The sequence below is a fragment of the Odontesthes bonariensis genome, chromosome 1 (genome assembly GCF_027942865.1).
Source record: "Odontesthes bonariensis isolate fOdoBon6 chromosome 1, fOdoBon6.hap1, whole genome shotgun sequence".
In the NCBI taxonomy this organism is placed as follows: Eukaryota; Metazoa; Chordata; class Actinopteri; order Atheriniformes; family Atherinopsidae; genus Odontesthes; species Odontesthes bonariensis.
In genome coordinates this window covers 77,940-95,206 of record NC_134506.1, presented here as the reverse complement: position 1 = coordinate 95,206, position 17,267 = coordinate 77,940, and positions in this window count along the sequence as shown.

The window sequence follows — 17,267 nt, the reverse complement described above, 5'->3', positions numbered from 1 at the left end:
CTAATTAAATAAAAATAAAAAACGAGCACAGACCGCTCAGTCAATGGCATGTACCCATAGAAAAAATACACACCCAACACACAACCTGACTATCGGCTAACAACCATGATCAGTAACCTACACAAACCCAGACACATAATGGCTCGGCGGCCAGCAATCGGATAAACCAATGAAGTGAATCAATCCTGTGAAAGAATGAAAACAAGTGAATGAAACCTGCACTCACCCATTATGAAGTTAACTCTGCCAGCCCCATACTCTTGCCCCTGCTCAGCCAACTCCTTGACGTCGGGTATGGTTGGTAACGTTACTGCGGCTAGCATTAGCAACGAGGCTGCTAGGCTTGCTAAATCGGTAAGCATTAGGCTACTGAAGAAAGCTAGTCTTTTTAGCTACGTTATATTATCATCTTTCTTCTAGGCTATAAGTTAACCTTTGTTTACGGCCACTGGCCCTAACCTGACGCGTTAGCTTAGCTGTCAAATCACCGGAAGTTTTCACCGGAAGTACTGGCGCACACACAAAAGCTCTCTCCAGACATATCTTTCTTTCATTCCGCCCAGATGAAATTTAATGCCACTCTTCGAAAATCAGAGAAATTTAAGACATTTTAAGACCTTAAAAAACGTATTTTTTATTTAAGACTTTTAGATCGTGTCCCCTCATGCACTGCAGTGTTTGAGGCAATCTCCGGTCAAACGTCAAAGTGAACCCAGGGGGGGCACACCGGCGTGGATGGGGGGGCAATGCCCGCGAGTGTCCCCCCGTGGCGCCGGCGCTGGGACTTAGTAGATTTTACTTGAAAAAATGTGGAGTAATTGTCCTAATACCTCACGTTATGATGGGCAAAACTTGCATATGTAAGCACTTTGAAGTGAAATGTTGACCCAAATGTGAATTATTCTTGGCAATGGATTACATAGACATACATTTGGTGCCACTGAGTCATGTCTGAACAAAGAACCAATAGATTTTACTGTACAATTTTGGAGCTAAGGTCCTTCAAAAAACTCACATATCATGATTTCTAAACGACAAAAACTTGAATATGCAAGATGTTTGACAAAACTTATTATGCAAGATGTTTGAAGTGAAATTCTGATCCAAACGTTAATGACATTACATTTACATTACGGTCATTTTGCAGACGCTTTTAACCAAAGCGACTTACAATAAGTGCGTTCAACATCGGTAGGCAAAAGAACTTCAGGTCACAACAAATCATAAGTGCATTTCCTTCCAATACCAAGCAGCTAAGAGCAAAACTAGTGCTAGAGTAAGTGCGATAACCAACCAGCCTCTCACCAACTGCACACCAGTCGCAGCGGGGTGGGGATGCAAACCCTGGTTCGGGTAGGGGAAGAAATAAAAGAGGTAAGAAAAGCAGGAATGGGATGCAAAACCTGGTTCGGGTAGGGGAAGACATAAAAGAGGTAAGAAAAGAAAGAAATTATTATTTGCTATATATATATATATAGGCAGAGAGAGAGAGAGAGACACACAGAGAGAGAGAGAGAATTCCATCTATTCACATAGGCCTATTATTATATAGCAAGCATATTTGGGGACGCATTTTCGAGTGTGGGAGTGGTTTATTTACGTTTACACTGTGCTAAAGCCTGCTGTAACTCGCTCATCTGGCAGTGCATTTACGATGGTCAAGCTAGCCACCATTCCCAGCCGCCACTATGCTGTCACTCGCTCATCTGGCAGTGCATTTACGATGGTCAAGCTAGCCACCATTCCCAGCCGCCACTATGCTGTCACTCGCTCATCTGGCAGTGCATTTACGATGGTCAAGCTAGCCGCCATTCCCAGCCGCCACTCTTTCACACGTCGTTTAGGTTAGAACTAAGCCACGCGCCGTTTAAAACCGTAGTAGTAGAATATGAGCGCATGTGAAAGTTAAGTGGCGGATGCCTTAACGGCGGATGAACGAGTGGCGGCTCACTTGACCGCGGTCTCTTACCGGACCGAGCGTCATTTAAATTCGAAAATAATAGAATTCAATAAAAAAACTCACTAAAGACGAGCAAACATTAACACATTTCAACTGATATTGTGTCCTAAAACATAGAAATATCATTGTAAAAACTTAAACTTGCTTTTTTTTCGGTTGAAAAAAAGTTATCGGAGAGGGTCTGCGTGTCACCGTGTCGGACGTCTCTCTGTCTCCGCTCAGCTCTTCCCTTCGTGTCCAACGTAAAATTACTGGCGGGGTATGACGTGATTTTTGTGCCACCAGGTTGAGCACGCCACCAGATCTATGTGAAGGAACAATCATTTTAAGCGTGTGCGTATGAATCTCACACACGTTCGCTCATAAGTGTTCGGACACGCGCTCAACTCTGACAAACGGCTCGCTCGTATCGCAAGCCTAAGCGATCATATCCACACGTCGAGAGCACACGCTATATATCTTAAAGATCGCGTTCTGTTTTTTTATATCACGCGTGGTATAAGGACACCCGTAAAAAGCGCCCTTTTTCCTCCTTACGGGACGCGCTGTATAAAGCTTGAGCACGCGTGCCGAAATACACCACGCGTCCTCTAGATGGTGCATAAAGCATGCATCTCTAGAATGGTAATGAGGTCCTCCCACTGATTTTCTCAGTCAGTCCTGACCAGTCTATCGCCTATCTCCCTGAGCACCGATCTTCTTCTTTGCAAGCAAAGTGCAGTGAACTGTAGGACTGCAGGTTTGCAGTCTTTTTTTCTGTCAGCTTAAGCAAGAATTCACAGCCTTTTTCACTGGATGTTTGTTTTGTGTTTTCTTAAAAAAAGAAAATGAAATTAAATTAAACATTTACCACGTTAACCTTGAAAACCTGCCCAGACAAGCTTTAAATTTGACTTGACTTTCTAAAAACACTTAGCTCATTATCAATCTCTGGTGGTCTAGTGGTAAAGTGTACAGTCAGCAATGACAATAGCCTTTTAATTGCCGGTTCGAATCTTGTTTGAGTCAACGTTTACCACATACTCCTCTCAAGTAATTCTGTTTGTCAATGTTGTGCCGTTTGTTTTGACTTCAAACACATTGCTGCAAAAAGCATGAGGCGCTTGGTAGGCTATCCCTTGGCTGAAGGCCTGCGGCCATGTTTCATCTCTTAAAATCGCCCCTTCGAAACCCGAGTGAATTCTCGCTTAAATCAAAGTTATCTGTAATCAATCAAGAGCAGCTGCTCCACAAACTTTAGAGGACTCTCACCAAAATGCAGGTTACTGTTACATTATCTGCAATCACTCAGAGCAGTTGCTCCAAACATCTTAGATGAGCACCCTCCTCCCCCAAAATCAAATTAGGCAGCATCTGGTTTCTATGTGATGGGTGTGCAAGAAAAAAATAATAAAATAACTTTCATAACCGTTCTTCCCTGTTAGCGTGCCTAAGCCTATACCATTCTATAAGGAGTAGCCAGTGCCACACTGAACTTACCTTTACACAGGGGATGTTCCAGCTTGATTATTATGTTTTATTCAGCTTGAAATTAATTCAAATCAATACCCATCAAAAAATACGTAAAATTACTCATGACTTAACTAACGATATAGCTTGTTTCTGTGTACATGTAGTTCATATTGCTGAAGGAACTTGAACCAGAAAAAAATCATTTATTTACATTACCTTACATTACATTGCATTTCACAGACACCTTTGACCAAAGCCTCTAAGCAGGAAGAGGGTAAGACATCTAGGCACAGTGTACAGCTGCAACACTGACAGCATTGTCCGACGCAAGGTACAAGAAGATGTAGCATAAGAAATAAGATGCATTAAAAAAAAGTGTTAAGAAGCTAAATGTATATAATATACAAAGACATAGGCGCAGTGTGCAGTTGCAACACTGACAGCATCGTCCAACACATGGTAATAGAAGATGTAGCCTAAAATAATAAGGGTAACACAGCAAATTTAAATAAACAGGACATTTAGGTGCAGTGTACAGTTGCAACACTGACAGCAATGTCCAACACATGGTAAAATGATGTAGCATAAAATAATAAGACACATACAAGGCAATTTAGGCACACAAAGATGTTAAAAGCAGTGGCTTAAGACAAGAAGCTAAAAACTTGGGGAAGAAAAACACTAAGGGCCTATGTTTAAGTGTCAAACAGGCTTTCTCAGAAGACATGAGTTTTCACTGGCTTCTTGAAGGTTGAGAGGGATGACTCTGCTCTTGTAGGAACTGGTACCTTATTCCACCACTGAGGAACAGTGACAGAAAACCATTTGGACTGGGATTGCCTTGTGTGAGTAGCGGGCAAGGCTAAACGGTTGGTATTGGAGGAACGCAACACCCTGGAAGGAACATATGGCTTTAGCATATCCACTTAATATTTACAATATTAAGTCTCTCACTCCCTCCGCCTCAATGTCTGACCTGCATGTAGAACAGCACTCATTTCTGCGAGGTGATGACTTATTGTAGATTTGAATCCCTTTGATAATCCCAAAGGAAATGAAAGTAACTAGCAGCCTACACACAATACACATTAAGACATCAAATGCACTTAAACAACCTGTATAAAAGCATTCAAACATGTCACGTAAACAGATGGAATGCATTTCCCACAGCTAAATGCATACAGACAATTAAAAATAAAAGCTTTAAAAAGAGCAAAACAGGTGGGTCAACCAACAAAATCACATCACTTGTTTTCATTTCTGAGCAACAGGTGTGGGAGCAGAGGCAGAGGTGCAACGCAGTGGTGTAAAGCGCAGAAAGGTAGTGGTTTGCACCAGAGTGATGTCCCTGGATGTGGAGATGATGGAGCCCTGTAGTGAGGATGGCTGAGTCACGAGGAGAAGATGCACAGCTGCTGGCGCCGATCTGAAAAGTCTGGAGGCAGAGACAGTGGGACCATCGGAAAACTGGATCCGTGCCTGTCAGAAAACAAAGAAGAAGAAGAAAGAAAAAAAAAAATCTACGTTAGGGTCAAGGACAAGGATTTGCATAATGAGAAATGATACAATGTTCCACTAAACCATTCTAAAAGCTTAGATCTGGCTAAAAGGTATATTTTGGTTTTCTCAGTATTTCATGCCATGCGAAATGTTGTTTTTTTGCCCCTGAAAATGTCAAAGGGCAATAGAAGACGGCAATAAAAAAAGTGTATACAAGTGGAAGTGCGGCTGTTAGTTAATATCATTCCATCTTTTGAAATTTGATTTTGCTGGGTTGTTGGGAAAGTGTTTAAGGACATTGTCCAGAGCACCATTTGTGATGAAATGGGAAAACCAGCTTGGGTTGATTTTTCTGTCCGTGTGTATGCGTTTTGTTGGTCCGTGTAGTTTGCGCAGTTCTTTTGCAGTAATGTCCACAATGCGATTGTGACAGACTTTGCCTTGAAGTCGCAAGTTCAGCCAATGGGCTCGTTCTTGTGAATGGAAATTATGCATGATATTATACCTTCACATCCTGCTGCTGATCACCTTGCTCGTTTCATCATGGCGTAGAGTTGCTTCTGCACAAATGCCTGGACCTGAGCTCCACTCCTGACACACACACACACACACACTATGGCAATTACTTGTAATGAAAACATAACAGAGAGGTGGTCATTCATTAACATTTATCTACTGTATTTTGTTGCATTTTCGCCATTCTACCTTTAACTTTCAATTTCCTTGTATGACCTGTGCATATGAAGAAACTGACAATAAAAGCTGACTTGACTTGACTTGAACTTTAGGGATCTGGCTCGATGATAAGATGTCTCTTTGTATACATATTGAGAGCCTTTGTAAGAGACTTAGACCAAAGTTGGGTTTTTTCATTAGAATGAGGAAGTGCTTTCCTTATTTTGCCAGGAGAAGGCTAGTTCAGAGCACATTCATGTCTGTGCTTGATTATGGAGATATACTGTAAATGAACTCCAGTTCGTTCTTACTTGGCAAATACATGCACTAATTTTTATTGCTAAAGCCCTAATGGGTAAATTACCATTATACATTTTTAGTTTGCCTTCTTTTCAAAACAGTGTTTACAGGACGAGGCCATCAGAAAAAATACTTTTACATACACCACTAACAAGAACTGAGCTTGGAAAAACAGCCTTTTCAATATACGCACCAAAAGCTTGGAATGAACTTCAAGCGACTCTAAATCTTGAAGTTCTTCCACCTATACATTCTTTTAAAGACCTCCTAAAACCATCACTAACACACCAATGTAATTGTTTTTAATTTCTGTGCTGTGGTTTGTCTTGACTCTTTGTGTTTTGATTGTAACCAAACTTTTTAAGCCGTCTTCTTGGCCAGGACTCCCTGGCAGAAGAGTTGCTATAACTCCATGGGACCACTTCCTGGTTAAAGAAGGGTTAAATAAAAATAAATAAATGAAATTAAATGAAAACTTAGAGCTTTCTGGTAAGTGTTGGACGAAAATCCCACATGTTCTTTAATGACGCAAAGTCGGAGGGCGAGGAATCCATTACTTGCATCCAACCACTTTGTATGCCCAATACCTAAACGTCTTGCTGTAGGTAAAACACTTATCCCGTCGACATGCTTGCCTGTTAAGGAGAGCCAGCAACACCGCTCCTACATTGTAGAGTCACGTTTATGACTGGGGTTAGGGCTTACATTAACAATGACAAGATACTGGAAGCTCCTCTCCAAAAAGACGTGATCCCATTACATTACATTTAGCAGACGCCTTTGACCAAAGCGACTTACAAGGAGGACATTTAAGCAGGAACAGGGTGAGGAGTCAGTGCACAGTGCAGCAGCAGTATACAAGTAATTAGAGAAAACATTTAGATAAACCAAGACATCTAGGCGCAGTGTACAGTTGCAACACTGACAGCATTGTCCAACACATGGTAAAAGAAGACTAAGCATAAAGTAATAACAGAGTAACCAACATAAATAAGTGTTACGAAGCAAAATTTAGATAGAAAAACAAAAACATCTAGGGTCAGTGTACAGTTGCAACACTGACAGCATTGTCCAACACATGTTAAAAAAAATATGCAAAATAATAAGATACATTACAAAAGGTGCTAAAAAGCAATGTAGGTACATAAAAGATATTAAAGGCAATTTTAGATACATAAAAGATGTTAGAGGCAATTTAGGTACATAAAAGATGTTAAAAGCCACAAGGTGAGTAGAATTAGTTATTAAGTTAGTGTGATAAGGAGGGAAGCTCTTTTGGAAGAGATGAGTCTTCACTAGCTTCTTGAAGGAAGAGGGATGACCCTGCTCTTGTAGCAACTGGTAGCTTATTTCACCATTGAGAAACAATGACACAAAAACGTTTGGATTGGGATTGCCTTGTGTGAATAGAGGGCAAGGCTAGACGGTTGGTATTGGAGGAACGCAACACCCCGGAAGGAACACACTGCTTTAGCACAGGGGTGGGGAACCCTATGTCTCGGGGGCCGTTTTATCCGTGCCCTGGTAGAATTTTAATGTTGTGCAGCTTCACATGAAATATGACGCTTTTTGCAAGGCAAACTTAGAAATTACATTTGCAACACACTCAAGTTATATTCAGGGGGCCTAGAGTTTGTGGGTTCTGTTTTAAAGGTGGCTGCCTCAATATAGACCTTAAGTGCTGGGGGAAATCCTGGCTTGTGTTCATAGCACGGCCCTTGGAGGACTCGTACGGCCCTTGGAAGAATATGAAGTGGCCCCTCGAATGAAAAAGCCGGAGCAGAACCTGCTGTAGCTTTGTAGCTAAGGGTCAGTGCTTTGACTTTAATTCGAGCTAACACTGGTAGCCGATGCACAGTGACAAAAAGTGGCTTGACATGCTCCCTTTTGGGCTGGGTGAACACCGGACGCTCCGCAGCGTTCTGAATCATTTGTAAGGGACTTATTGCACAGGCTGGAAGATCAATCTAGAGGGAGTTGCAGTAGTCAATGCGAGAAATGACCAGGGCCTGAACCAGAAGTTGAGTGGCACATTGGGTCAGATACGGTCTGATCCCAAGATTGCTTTTCCTTTACTTAGGGAATGGTTAGAGATCAAATGACCTGGCGCTAATGGTCGGGCACTGGTCTGCTACGCGGCTGACCCAGGTTCCATTCCGGTCCGGTTCCTTTGCCAATCTTTCCCTGTCTCTCTCCCCACTCATGTCTCGTCATTGCTTCACTGTCCTGTCAAAGTAAAAGCAGAAAGCCCAAAAACGTATATAAAAAAATAAAATAAACTGTAATTGAGCCAAAATAAAACCATCAACATTTTGCCTGGGCCCGGCTATGACTTTTTCCAGCCTGATGCAGTTTTATTTATCTAATTAATGGGGGCAGACATCACAGGGAATGGGGCGGAAGCTGACATTTCCCTTGTGAGAGTGTGAGAGCCTTCAGCAGCTAGAGAGTGAACAGAGAGCAGAGTGAACAGAGAGCAGAGTGAACAGAGAGCAGAGTGAACAGAGAGCAGAGTGAACAGAGAGCAGAGTGAACAGAGAGCAGAGCATTCGAGTGTCTGGCATCGCAAATTAAGCTCTGAGAGGACAGAGGAAATGCAACCTCGTCTGTTACCTCACTCCAGTCACTGATCTATCTAAAACAACATTGATCAACACTTTCAGAGTACTCCAGAATTGAGTATTTACCACCAGCAAATTTGTTTGGTGGAAGAGCTACTGCGGCCTGCGGTCCTTGGGACCCTGTTACTTTGAGGACATGGCTGCCCTGGCGCCTACAGATGACAACTTGGTGCATACATACACCAACAAGGATATTACTAACCTTAAGGAAGACATCCGGAAGCTTTCCGATGAACTGAAATCCAAGAATGAAATGTTGAACTCACTTCTGGACCTGGCCCACCAGCAGTCCATGCATATTGCCTCACTGAAAACAGCTCTACAGGACACAGTTCTTTGGGATCCTGACACCTCACCCCGGCCTTCCTCGAGCTCAACACCAAGGCACACACTTTGGTCTGAAGTGGTCTGCCGCAAGAAGAAAGCGTCGAATCGTGATGACCTAGTCCTCTCCAACCGCTTCGAGGCTCTGTCGACGCTCAGGTCGGACGGGGCCCTGGTCGCTCCACCACCCAGCTATGGCCCTGTAGCTGCCGGGACTGAGAGTTTGGCGCCGAGCAGTGCCCGGCCGGTTGCTACCCGTGCTCGTGCTAACAGAAAGGCTCGACGCTCACTATCATCCTCAGGAAAACGTCGGCAGCTCCTCAGGGATGCGGTTAGTGGACACACCGATACTCATCACCGTTTGGACCGGGAGCATGGTCCTGTGGGGGCTCGGACCATGGGATGTACACCTGCGGTCGCTGCTGCTGTCGTCTCCCCACCCGCGGCCGCTGTTGCTGGAACCTCCGCCTCATCTCCTGTCGCTGCTGGACCGACGACCCGGAGTGCTTCGCCGGCTGGGTCTGGCTCCCACGGACGTGGCCCAGTTGCAATCATCGTGGGAACATCCATGGTCAGGCATGTCCAGGTAACCAGGTGCCGCACATTCTGTTACCCAGGTGCGTTGGTCAATGACATCACCAACTCCACCCACAAGCTTTCCCAGAACAAATCATCCGTGTCCAAAATAGTAGTTCACACAGGCATAAACGATCTCAAGCTGCAGCAATCAGAGACCCTTAAGCAAGACTTTATCACCCTCATCCACAGCATTAAACAGTTAAAGAAACAATGCATCATCTCCGGCCCACTTCCCTCACCTCGGTTTGGGGACATCAAATTCAGCCGTCTGCAACAACTTCACATCTGGCTCAAAGGATACTGCAACTCCAACAATATTCCATATGTGGACAATTTTACAACCTTTTACAATAGACCATACCTTTTCAAACACGACGGCTTACATCCAAATCATACAGGATCTCATCTTTTATCCATGAACATTAAACTGACTCTTCAATCAAATAAACCATTTTCAGATTGACGGTACAGCAGCCACAACTCAGTCAAACTCCAATCTTCTCCAGCCAAACCCTCATCTTCAGTACACCATATACCAGTTCACATCACCAGCAGATGTTACAAACACCTCCAGTCACATCCATACACTAGTTCCAGATGTCTCCGCCCCATACACCAAGTATCTCTGAGAAAAACAACCCCACAACAGAAGTTTTCCTCAACTCTTAACATGGCTATTTTAAATGTTCGATCTCTTTTAAATAAATCTTTTATCATAAATGATCTGATTTTAGACCATAATATCGATTGTCTCTTTTTAACTGAAACCTGGCTTGGCGCTGACGCACCAGTTACTCTCACCGAGGCTTCCCCACCAAATTTTAATTTTTTATTTTCTATCAGGGGTGGCAAAAAAGGCGGTGGAACTGCATCTATTGCTCGAAGCTCAGTTTTAACAAAGACAGTTCTTTTAAATAATTATTCTTCTTTTGAGCATCATTCCTTTGTTTTCAGCAACCCACCTGTATTATGTGTCACAGTCTACAGACCACCTAAGCCTCCTTCCTGTTTTATTCATGAGTTTTCTGACTTTTTAACATTTATACACTCAAAATACAGCAAAATTTTAATAACTGGTGATTTTAACTTGCATATTGACAACAGTTGTGATTTTTATGCAAATGAGTTTTTAAACCTATTGAACAGCATGGATTTTAAACAACACGTCACACAGCCTACTCACAACAGAGGACACACCCTAGATTTGGTCATAACCTATGGCCTTTCCACTGGTGTGTCCTCTGTTGTTGACCTGGCTGTGTCAGACCACTACTGTGTGTTTTTTAATGTCACCAGTTTTATCCAACAGGAGGCCCCGGTGAGAACCGTGAGGAAGCGGTGGATTACTTCTGAAGTGGCTGCAGATTTTATTGACATTTTACATCATACCCCTGCACAGTTTTTACCTGCATCGTGTGATTTTATTGTTGATTATTTTAACAGCAAACTGAAGTCAGCCATTGATGCTGCAGCTCCACTTAAAACAAAATCCGTAAAAGTTAAAACCATACCACCGTGGAGAAATGAGCGAATCAAACAAATGAAAAGGAACTGCAGGAGAGCAGAAAGAAAATGGAGGAAAACAAAATTAACCATTCACTTACAGATTTTTCAGGAACAACAAAAAAATTACAATAGTGCAGTAAAACAGGCAAGAACCCTCCATTTTTCAAATCTTATTACACAGAACAAAAATAATCCTAAATTCCTTTTCAAAACATTCGATCTTTTAATAAACACAGATTTTAACAAGTCCTCCATCCCAGCATCAGACACTGCATGTGAGGACTTTGCAGACCACTTCAGAAGTAAGATCAATGCTATTAGATCCAGCCTTTTATCTCAACAAAATGTTGATTTTAACATTTCTGAAGCATTGTTTTTACCCGAGGAAACACTGGATAGTTTTGTCCTGGTTGATGCCAAGATGCTTGGTCGAGTTTTCTCCCAACTAAACCCAACAACCTGCCTTTTAGATCCCATTCCCACATCTCTTTTAAAGACATTTTATGGTTTCTTCGAGTGTGAGCTTTTAAATATTGTAAATTGCTCTCTTCAGACGGGTGTTTTCCCATCTGCCTGTAAAACTGCAGTGGTGAGGCCCCTTCTGAAGAAGAGCAATTTAGATCACAAGATTCTTGATAATTACCGACCTGTATCCAACTTACCGTTTTTAAGTAAAATGATAGAAAAAGTTGTTTTTATCCAATTAAATGAGTTTTTAAACAAACACAATATTTTTGAGAAACATCAGTCTGGTTTTAGGAAGAACCACAGTACAGAGACAGCCCTTTTAAAGATTGTAAATGATCTCAGATGTAACATGGACTCACAGAAGCTTTCAGTCCTGGTGCTGCTGGATCTTAGTGCAGCTTTTGATACAGTAGATCACCACATTTTATTAAACAGACTTAGAAGCCTGGTGGGTGTCTCTGGCACTGTTCTTAAATGGTTTTATTCCTATCTCACGGATCGACAGTTTTTTATAAGTATGGATACATGCTCCTCAAGAATCCATAAAATCAAGTGTGGGGTTCCCCAAGGATCAATTTTAGGCCCATTGCTTTTTAATCTGTACATGTTGCCACTTGGGGATGTCGTCAGGAGACATGGCATTAGTTTTCACAGCTATGCTGATGATACACAGCTTTACATTGCCGTGTCTCCTGATGACCTAGAACCAGTTAACGTTCTTTTAAACTGTATTTTAGATATAAAGTCATGGATGGCAGAGAATTTCTTACAGCTCAACCAGGGCAAGACTGAAGTTTTAATTATTGGTCCTGAAGACAAGAGAGAGATAATTTTACCCAAACTACAAAATTTTAAATCTTCTCAACATGTAAAAAATCTGGGTGTTCTTTTTGACTCTGAGCTGGATTTTATCCAACATATTAGAAATGTAACAAAGACAGGATTTTATCATCTTAAAAATATTGCCAGAGTCCGCCCATTTCTCTCTTTTGCCAGCACGGAGGTGCTGATGCATGCTTTTATTTCTAGTAGAATAGATTATTGTAATGCCCTGCTTTCTGGTCTTCCCAAAAAAAGTATTCATTACCTACAATTAATACAGAATTCAGCTGCACGTGTGCTGACCAAGACCAGAGGGCGGGAACACATTACACCAGTTTTAAAAACGCTGCATTGGCTCCCCGTGCGTTTCAGGGTTGATTTTAAGGTTCTTTTAGTTGTTTATAAATGTCTTAATGGTCTTGGGCCTTCTTATCTATCTGATCTGCTTTTAAATTATGAGCCCTCGCGGACCCTGAGGTCCTCTGGTACCGGCCTTTTAGTTGTTCCTAAGGTTCGAACAAAAACTTATGGTGAGACGTCGTTCCACTATTATGGACCTCATTTGTGGAACAGCCTGCCAGAGAACCTCAGGGCTGCAGAGACTGTTGAAGTTTTTAAAAAGAGGCTCAAGACCCACCTTTTTAGTTTAGCTTACAGCTGAATTTTATTTCATTTATTTATTTATTTATTATTTTTATATATTATTATTTTTTGTTAAATTATTTTACTATATACTTATTTATCCAGTGTTTTTCCTCATGGGGATCTTCCACACCGGAGACTATGCCCGCTCGGTCTGTGGGGTCATTATTGTGGGGACCGCCCTGGTTCGAGGTGGCTGGGGGATCCTGCACTGCAGCTCTGGCTGTGGTGTGGATGCCGGCCTGCCCTGATCAGGGCGGTTCCCCGTGGTGGTGGCCTCTGTGGTCATTGGTGGGCTGGCTCCCGGTGTGGACAGATCCCCAAGATACCGTTTCCTCGCTTCAGCGTCAAGCCAGATTTTAATGTTGATTTTAATGTTGATTTTAATGTTGATTGTTGTTGATTGTTGTTGATATTGCTCATGTTGGGGGTGGTGGGGGGGTAGTATGTGTGCAGTGTGGTTGTCGGTGTGATGTTGTGTGTGAGTTTATGAATTGAATTGATTTTATTACTGATTTTATTATGTAAAGCACTTTGTGTTGCTTTTTTCTTTAGTATGAAAGGTGCTATATAAATAAAGTTTGATTTGATTTGATTTGAACAGCTGTTAACAGTGTGTAACTAAAAACGGTTGCCGTTGGTCAACTCCATGCACCACAGATGTGAAACCATGTTATTAGAAACCATGGTTGTGAAACAAAATATTAGTTTAGTATGTAATATGAAAGTTGAATTTTCAAGAATTTCTTAGTACAGAACATTTTTGAGTGTCCAAACACAGATGTCAACACTGCATTTTTATGGTCATGCATGTCTTCGCTCTCTGTAAAATATGATGACATTGCACATTTTATTTCAAAGCAATAAAATTGAAAAAAACAAAATTCATTGTCCCCAGTGTGTTTTTACTTGAAGAATTTGGACATTAACTCACCTTTGTAAAGACACTGCTATTGTATTGTGTACAACTGTAGTTCCGACACTTCAACATCCCTGTGGGCACAGACATAGCAGACCCCAGACACTTTACATTAATTATTGCCCCATCAGAGCTACAAAGAATATGGAAGATAAACATGAATCCTCTATGCTAGCTAGGAACTCAGCATGCTAGCTTCCACTCGTGACTATAGCCAATGTTTCCCCGTTGCAAATCCACACATTAGCAACTGACAAAAACACGACAAACGACATCGTTGCACAACGTCTTAAACAAAGTTTCCCATAGTTTCGCAACACCTGCATACCTGGGGAGCGGAAAAATCCAGAAAGAACCAGAGCGGCTTTCACCTCCACGTTGTTGAGGAGTTGGAAGTTCTAGCTTCCTAGATGGACTGCCTTCTTCTGCATTCTCTCCAGGCAAGAAGCGCCCTCTTGTGGTTATTTGTAGTACCTCAAAGGGCCATTTTACAGGCGGCGTTTTACAAATCCGACCCAGTCAGAATACCCCACATTTTATTTCTGTCTTGAATTTTACATTGCCTTCCTTTATGTTTCTTTTTTTTTCCCCAATAGGCCTATTGCTTTCATTTTCTATGTTTTGGTAATAAATGTGAGCTTCACGCCTTGTTGGCCTACGAGTTGTGCTATACAGTAAAGTAATTTGTTACTAATAGTGTCTGTACATACAGTTATAATAAATGGCAAAGCATGACAGTACTCGCTCTAGATGTCATCCTTGCTGTGCTTTGCCTTTGTCCATGTTGTGTTCAGGTTTGCTCAGAACACTGCTATTGAGGGATGTAGGAATAAGACCCAGACAGACAATGTTATGTACAGTAGAGTAACTTTATTGATCCTCGAAGGAAAATTAAGGTGTCAAGTGGTTGCACATGGGTCATTGATGTTGAAATTAAGAAAACAAGACCAAAAAAAGAAAAAAATTATATATATATATATATATATATATACACACATACACCGCTCGACAAAGTAAAAAAAATCCTGGTTCACAGACCAACCAAAAAAATGCTTCTTGTCATGGGCCAGTCGGAACTAGAATTAGGTCACTGATTGTACAGAATTTTTTTTTTGTTTGTTTTTTAAATATACCACTGTCCTGAGCCTCAAACATTTTTTTTTTTTTTAAGTAAGTAATTCTTGCAACACCATACATAACCTAATGTTGTCTATCCATCATTTCAGTATTAGATGTCACTGAGACCAGGGATGGAGAGCTACTCCATTTAATCCGGATCTGCAACAAGTAAACAACATGGAATATATGTGCATGGTACAACATCAAGTGTAAGGGTCAAAAGTTGTAAAAGAGCAAAGGCGAATGGAGTATGTACATGGCATATTAAAAAGTAATAGATACAGTAAGGCACAAGTAAAAAAAATAAATAAGTAATAATAAACAAAAACACACAGCGAATGGGCTACAGACCGGTGAAGTACAAACATTCCACTGTCGGGAAAGTATTTCACATCATGGACAGTAAATAGGCTTACAGGATTTTTAAAAATACTATCTCTACTATACTACACTGAAAAAAATGGAAATCAGGGGTTGTTGAATGTACAAGTAATTATCTACTGTATTGAAAATATTTGTTTCATGTTCCTTCAACAAACATGTATAAATCATGTAGAACTATTATGTTCATGGGGGCTGAACAAGTTTCGAGATAAATTCATGTTGAGAAGAAATGAAATGGTTATTATTTCTTTAAATCTCCGCCCACTCTGATTCTGCACACGTGGTTGAAATTCAGCCTTCAGTATATCAGCTAGTGGACGTCCACTATATTGCCCTTTTTCATCTGCATGGTCAAGAGGAGTCAGAGAGACGTCTGTGGCGGCGGGAAGTACGTTTACATGTCGGACATTGAAAGTCAAGTTAAGGACTTATTTGCAAGGTAAATTACTAAAATCTTAATGAAATATTAAGGTTAAATTGAGTTCCAGGGAACATTTAGGTTCTGTGCCCTATATTGTGTAATTAGGGAAGCATGCGTTATGAGGAAGGCTGGCAGGCTAAAATTAACGTTCAGTGTTGGCATGGCTAGCTAATTGGCGCATAATTGTCAAGGACATGCATGTCGGATAGCGTCAAGAACGAGTGAATAACTTATTTGTATGGTACAATTACAATTACTCTTTCAGAAATGTTGAGTTTGGTTCGAGGGAACATTCATTGCCTCATGTTGTGTAATGAGGTAAGCACATGTTAATAGTGCTAAAAAGGCTAGCTAAAATTAACGTTCACCAGTGTTAGCATTGCTAGCTAACTGGCGCGCAATTGTCAAGGACATGCATGTCTTAACGGTACTTATGTCTGTTAGCAGCTAAATGCACATAACTTTTGTTATTTAAACAATTATGGATTTATTGTGTGAATGTACTGAATACACAAATGGGGAAACTGAGTTAACATATTATTTCCACTCGGTCTCGCTACAGCTCGGTCTTGCTTGGTTATCATGGTGCAGCAGGTGGATATTGGGCATGCAAGCAAACAGTCTGAAGCATGCAGTTAACACAAGTTTTATGCCATCATATTTCTTATCGTTTAAGCTGCCAGAGTTCACGTTTAAAATCTGAAACGTGCCAAAAATGTAGTTACTGCGTTCTTAGCTGGTACTACCGCCAAACCACTGCTTCAATGGAAAGTGCAGTAACTACACGTGATTTACTGCTTTTGGCTTGTAAGATGTAACCTCCTAAAACCAAAACACTGCAGTAACTTACTTTTTTTGCCCTTTTCCGTGAATTTTGACCAAATAGCAGTTACTGCGTTCTTGCTTGGTATGGCTGTAAAACATCAGTGCAGTACAGTTTTCTTGCTTGAGATGGGAATGAAGAGGGGATAATGTCGGATTATTACAATTACCACTGTAGCTCAATATAACGTGTGCCGCAGTAACCGTAACTTCCTAACCCCCCCCCCCTCCCCCCCTCTCTCTCTCCAGGTAAATGTGGCGGTGGAAGGGCTACTCAGTTCTCTAGTTTCAATCAGGCACGACTTGCTGACACATTGTGAGCGCAAACATCCACACTTTGGTCACACTGCAAGGCTCTGTAGTAAGGGTGAGTATTTGGATCCTTTTAAATAATTTTACTTTTATTAGCATATGTCAATATGATGCCGGAGGAAATGAAGGTTATTGAGTTTTAGATACTTTGGCAAGTTTTCATTTTCAGCATGTGTCTGAAATGTACCTGAAAAGTCTTAATTGATCTGGCTGTTAAAAATGAATATCTGGCTATTTGACAATGAAAACTAGAACAAAGAAAAATCCAACACATTTCCAAAAGTTATATCCCTGTGCATTTATTCTCTCTCTCTCTCTCTCTCTCTCTAGGTGAATGTGGAGGTGTAAGGGGTGCTCAGTATTAGTTCCAACCAGGCACGACTTGCTGACCCATTATAAGCGTATACATCCACACTTTGGTCGCACTGCAAGGTACCCTTG